The sequence below is a fragment of the Mustela putorius genome, unplaced genomic scaffold, assembly GCF_011764305.1.
Source record: "Mustela putorius furo isolate JIRA1106 unplaced genomic scaffold, ASM1176430v1.1 tig00003896_pilon_pilon_pilon, whole genome shotgun sequence".
NCBI lineage: Eukaryota > Metazoa > Chordata > Mammalia > Carnivora > Mustelidae > Mustela > Mustela putorius.
The window spans coordinates 6,843,167-6,849,723 of NW_025422045.1; positions in this window are offsets into that span (position 1 = coordinate 6,843,167).

The window sequence follows — 6,557 nt, forward strand, 5'->3', positions numbered from 1 at the left end:
AATAGGACTCACTCATGGCCAGGCACACAACAGAGGGCTCAGTGCAGCTTTACCTATGAGGACTGAAAGATTGTGTGAAACCCACCTTGCCTTTTTCAGCTCACGGAGACCAGGCTTGTTCTGATTTCAGGAACTAAGGTAAGACTCCAAAACAAACCAACCAACCAACCTAGGGACTGGCTTGTGCTATATGTAAATATACCTCACTAAGAATTTGTCTATTTTGTTTGTTGAAACAACTTGTTGTGTGTTTGTCAGGCATTGTGGAAGATTAAAAGAAGATGACATGGTCCCGACCCCAAACACTGCAATTTTCTAACTGGGAAAGTAGGCACCCATGAGAAGGATGAAACTTAGTAACTGTATAAAGTAACAATGAAAGTAAGGTCACAAGACAAATGGACCAATCCCATTGGTTTCCTGCAGCAATCCTGAGTGTCATGACCCCCCATTTTGTAGATGGGAAACGGAGACTCAGAAAAGGAATCCTGTCCTCTCATAAACCACGCTTCTGGTGGTGGAAACTAACTTGGGACCAGACAAGCTGTTACAGCCCCCACCAAGCCCACTACTTGCCACCTTGCTCCCCATCCGCCTGCCCTGACTTGCAAATTTCCCGGCACATACACACACACACAACCTGCCTCTATTGTACGGTGCAATTGACTCTGCAGCAGTCTATAAAAGTTTTATTGTTCCTTCTTTTAGAAAGTGGCTGGATCTCCCCAGCCCCTGTAAATAATACAGCACTGCACCCCTGCTCCCACCCCGTCCCTAACTGCAGACACACCAGGGAAGCTGAAGAAACATGGTCAGGGGCTTGTGAGATCCCAGACCTCCCCCTGTAGGTTGACGACACACTCTCCCACCTGCTCCCTCCTGTCAAAGAGAATATTCCACTATTTCTCTCCCTCCCCAGGCTCGAGCTCATGCCCTTCCCTACCGGAGTGCCCTTCCTTCAAATTATGCTTATCCAGGACTGCCCACTGGCAAGAACTCAGTCTAGATATTACCATCTCCTTCAATCCTTCCTCAGTTTCCTCCATCTGTATATGAGCTCACCAGTTGCTAAAACACCAGAATTTCACTGGGGTCATTTGCAGGCGTGCTTCAGCATCTGCTGCTTCTTATACTCTACTCATTTGTGGATCTGCCGTAGGGGATCAAAGTCAGAGCTCTGAATCTGCATCCTACCTATGCCACATATGACCTGTGCAAAATTGGGAAACTGAGCCAGAAGAAGTTCATCTGTAAAATTGGGTTTCTTGAGGAGGAACTGCAACGATCAGGAAGAAAGCATTTTGTAAACAATAATAGGCTTTACTGGTGTTATGCTTAACCACTCTCTGCCCCAGCTTGCACATTCATAAAAATGAGGAGTAGGAATTGTGTCTCCCTCTTGGATTTGCAGCAAGGATTAGATGGGCTCACATCTGCAAAGCACACTGAGCACAGTTCCCTGCCTCCCCGTCTGTTCCACACATGATATGAGCGGAGCTGGAACCCCAGACCCAGCTTTATGCTCTTCACTCTGACCACGAGGTTAGGCAGGATTCAGGATGCCTTTGCTAGCTCTCCTCCACATGGGTGACTTTTGGCATCTGGGCAGGAATTCCAATGCTCTGCAATCATCATCATCATCATAAACAGTTGGTGGTCTCTCCATCTAGGATATTAGTTTTTAGGGGCCAGTTCTGGCTGTGATAGAACACGCCTCCCCTTACCCACCCCCACCCTGCCCCAAACCATGGAGAGACTGGGGAGCATGTGTGTCTGTAAAACCACAGCTGATCCTCAGAGCAAGATGAAAGGGCCACCATCCTGAGGGGCTGGCCGCTGTGTCAGAACCAGAAAGTCTCCCTCAAATGGGAGTTTGGAGATCTGTATATGAGAAGGACAAGAGATCATAGACTGGCAGAGCTGGAAGGAGCCAGTTTGGACCAGGGTCCTTGCTGAGAACCTCAAAGTCAAGAACCTCCCCCTTTCTCAGCAGCACTCGCTCCTCTGGGGGGTGGGGGAGGGGCAGTCCACAGCCCTTTAGCACCCCCCATCCCTAACCCTTTAGCCACAGTTGACATGACCAGGAGTGGGCCAGGTCAAGCCAGTCAGATACTCATCCTGGAATCCTGGAGTTGAAAATCAGACACACTATAGGTTTCCGTTGAGACCTTTACCAAGGAAGACTCATTTCCACCGATAGAACACAGAGTGGAAACCAGACAAGAGAGCAGAGTAGGGAGAACTTGAAACTCATTCTAGAGAGAAACAGCTCAGAGAGGTGGCCCTTTGGGAGGAGGATTGCAAAAATCACTCGCCAAAGACACCAAGCTGCTTTTGCCTCATGGCTTTAGTTAATTAACACGGCATCTTGCATGTAGTTGCTGCTGTATAAAAGCTTGTTGACCCTTGAACTAATCATCAAAAACAGGTGGAAACCTACTCACAGTATAGACTGGGGGGAGAAACAGGCACTGAGCTGCTCAAAATCAGCAGCCAGATTTATATGAAGTTCAAAGCCAGGGTACAACTCATCAGGATAGTAGTTATCCTCAGAGAGACAGTGGTATAGGGAAGGAGCACAGGGGCTTCTGGAATATTCTGATTCCCAGTCTGGGTGCTGGTTACACAGGTCTGTTGGGTTTGTGAGAACTCAGGGAGCTGTATGTTTATGATCTATGTACATCTCAATATGTATGTTACATTTCATTAAAAAATTTAAAAATAAAACAAATAAGGGTCAGGTCTTGACTTGCTCCCAGAGACTACCTGATACAGTTCTGGCAGGCCTTCAAGGATCCACCTCCCTAGCCTTTCATACACGTGGTATCTGGTTAAAGTGACTAACTTAAGTGGTCTGGAAGAGCATAGGAATCAGAAGGCCAAGTCATGGAAGGGCAGCCTTTCTCTGAGAAGAGTTTGGGGTGGAGAAGAGCTCGTTGCTAAGAAGTCCACCCCAGATGGTATAATAACTGTGTTTGGGGTAATGCTTTATACACAGACCAAGAAACACATAGGTGTGTGAGCATATATGTTCACAGTTTGGGACATGTTGATAAATTCAAAATAATTATAAAAGTAGTACTTATTGAATCTTTCTACATGGCAGGCATCTGTGGTTTACATTTGTTAATTAGCTCGATTATCACAACACTCCAATGAAGTGAGTATCATTATTTATTCTCATTTCTCAGATGAGGAGACTGAGGCACAGAGAGGTTTTAGTGACTTAATTAACGTCAAAAGCTAATAAATGGCATAATCAGGTTAGTCTTAATTCCAAAACCTGTATTTTTAAGAGAATAATTCCCAGCTCCTAAAAAGTATAAACAGAGGTTTGTGTGCTTGACTCCGCCATGTAAATATAAGAAATACTCAGTTTTGCGGGTGCCTGGGTGGCTCAGTAGGTTAAGCATCTGCCCTGGGCCTGGGTTGTGGTCCTGGGGTCCTGGGATGGAGCCCCGCATCATGCTGGGAGCCTGCTTCTCCCTCTCCCTCTGCCTGCCCCTCCCCTTTGCCGCTCCCCATGCTTTCCCCCTTTCTCTCTCTATCACATAAATAAAATAAAATAAAATAAAATAATATACTCCGTTTCCTTCATCAATGGTTTATACTGAAGGCACATCTGATAGCAAGACCAGTGGGCTTTTCTCACATGGTAAATTTCAACGGGTAAATAAGACATCATTAATTGGCTGGTCATTCTTCCATACGTGAAAGTTGGAAGGCAAACAACAAAGACAGTAGTTCTGTTCTCACACTTACTCCTCCTGACAATTTATGAGATGGGTATTTTTGCCTCTGGTTTGCAGGAGAAACTGAGGCTGGAAGAGATTAAGGACCTTCATCCCTATTCAGACTCTTACCTGGGTGACTCCAAAGCCCAAGAAGGTGTTGTTTTCCCCAAACATAGCAGTCTACATCCTTGAGTGTTGACCTCTTAACTGGACTGTCCAGGCTGTTGGGTTGGACAGGACGCCTTGTGTCTGGCCTAGCCTTGCACTAAATCAGGTACGCTCAGTGACTGGGTTTTTCTCGGCTTCTATTTGTCTCCAGCAAAACCAGGGTTCCTAGACCCACTGGCTCAGCAAGCACCCAGAAGGAATGATCACTCCAAGGAACAAACCCACCATGGCTTCCCTAGAATGGAGGGACCCAGAGAGCTACCACCAGCACTCATGCCTTGGAAGAATTTGGTAGATGACTGAGAAGGGAAAGACACGGGTAACAGCTTCCCTCCTAACCACTCACCTGGGAGAAGCATATCGTTCCCAGCCATGAGCTCAACACCCTCACTCAGATGTCAAAGCAGACAGTGAGCAGAGGTGAAAACAAACTACGGTGAGCTTCACTTTCTCTCTTCTCTTAGCTGACAGGATACTGGCTCTGGGCTTTCCTGTTGCTCTTCATGATGTGTAACCCCAAGATCTTGGGACTGCACTTTTTTAACGCACACGTGGAACATTCGTTCACTTGATAAACATAAGAAAAATATGCGTTGTGGGCCTATTTCTGGTAAACATGAGGAGGCGTGACGCCGGCTAGCAGTCGAGGAAGGGAATTCTGGGGCCTGTCTGAAATGGGTTCGAGTCCTAGCCTTGTTCAGACCTGGTCTAGGGGGAGTCTGCTGCTAAAATTACTCATCTTATTACTCAGGGGAAGTCCTAAGCTGGGTGGCCGGTGGGGAGAGGGATAGTACTGAAGGCGTTCCTGCTAGGAGAGGCATTAAGACAAGTACACAAATAGCCCACGATTGTGAAATAGGAAACATGCAGACCATGAGGAGTAACCTAATAGGCTACTTAGCATCATAAGCACTCTCTTTGAAAACTGTTCCTTGGGGAGGCCATATATTTACATATAAAACACTGTTGCAGATGATTAAAGGAACTTTTTAACATTTATTGATTTATCATTATTATAAGAGTAAAATATATTTTTTCCTTTTTTTTTTTTTTTTTAAAGTAATCTCTACCTCAATGTGGGGTTTGACTTCACAACCCGGATTTTGAGTCCCATGCTCTACCGACTGAGCCAGGCTGGCGTCCCCATATGCATTTTTTAAACTTTAGAAAGTACGTGAAGTATTTCAGAAATGACTCATAATCCCATCATCCAAGAAACTATAGTCAATAGTGTGCATATGTTCTTTTATTTGCATCATTTCCAGAAGTATTCCTGAGCTCCACGTTCGACGCCTCTGTCCCCTTAGACTCTGTAGCACATTCTTCCGACTTTGCCTAGTGAGACCCTGATCCTTTGTAGGGAGGCTGCATTTCTCGAACATTCGTAAGTCATCAGAAACCAGGTGCGGCAAATTTGATGTGATCAAGCCAAGGGCACATTGCTTTGGGTCCAAACACAAAATGATAGAGTAATGAAACTAATTTTATTACGGGCCTTGTAAAATAATACTAACAAGAGTTTCAGTGAAAAGCTTGAAATTTGAACTGGCCACAAGGAGCAACTTAAAAATAAGAGATCTCAAGAAAGGTCACAATGCTGGGTTGTTCATTTTTAATTTCCGGTGCCCAGTGTTACCCCTGACAAATAACAGGCACTTAAAACAGTTGGGTGCCCTGATGGAGATGGGCCCCTTTATTTTTTAATTGATTTTTAATTGCTGTGTGGCTTTGGCTACCAGTCCTTCCTCTAAGAGTCTCAGGCAATTATAAACCCTCCAGAAGTTTCCATAATATAGTCACAAATATATATATTTTGAAAGAACGGTAAAGGGAAAATAAGAGATTGTTAACACATTAATTATATAAGTCATAAAAATATTCCACTTATACAAATGGAACATTAAATACATGGCTATATTTTTTACCACCATTTTCAATCCTATCCACCCCCCAGCTCCTCAGAGGAAATGAATTCAGCTAAGAGATTGATAGGCGACTTTCCAATTATTCTGTGTTTGTGTGTTTATATATGATCTTAAGTATACCTATCATTTTTTACTAAATTGTAGCACTCTCTGTATGATTCACTGCTTACATTTTTCAGCCAAGTAAATTAAAACTGACCACTTTACAAGGGACAAAACCCATTTAAATATTTAAGTTCTGGTTCACTTCCTTTGGAAATAAGCTCCTGACTTCATAACCAGGCCCTCCACAGCATTTGGGAGAATTTAGAGGAGGCCAAGACGTCAGCAGATGCACGTAAGAATTTCCTCATGGGCTAACCCTAGAATTTATCAGCACAGCCCTGCACACGTGACAGGCCCTGAGGAATGTGGTAGATAACATGGGCTGACGTCAGACTCCAGGATTAGAGACCTCCTAAGACTCTCTCATTGTCCCTCATGACCCATGAAGCATCTGTCCTCCACAAATGTATCAGACTCCTTGAGAACATATTTCTATTTCCGGCTTGCACCCTTTTTAGGGGATAACGAATTCAACGAGTTCTATCTGCAGTGAGAAAGATGTTTGCATCCCCATGATCATTGTTGATCTAGAGCATTGACTGGACTTTGTCTCTCCTCTTCACATATTTTCATGGATATCAAATGAGCGTTTTACTTCAGGGAAATACGTGTTGAGAGCCTCTTC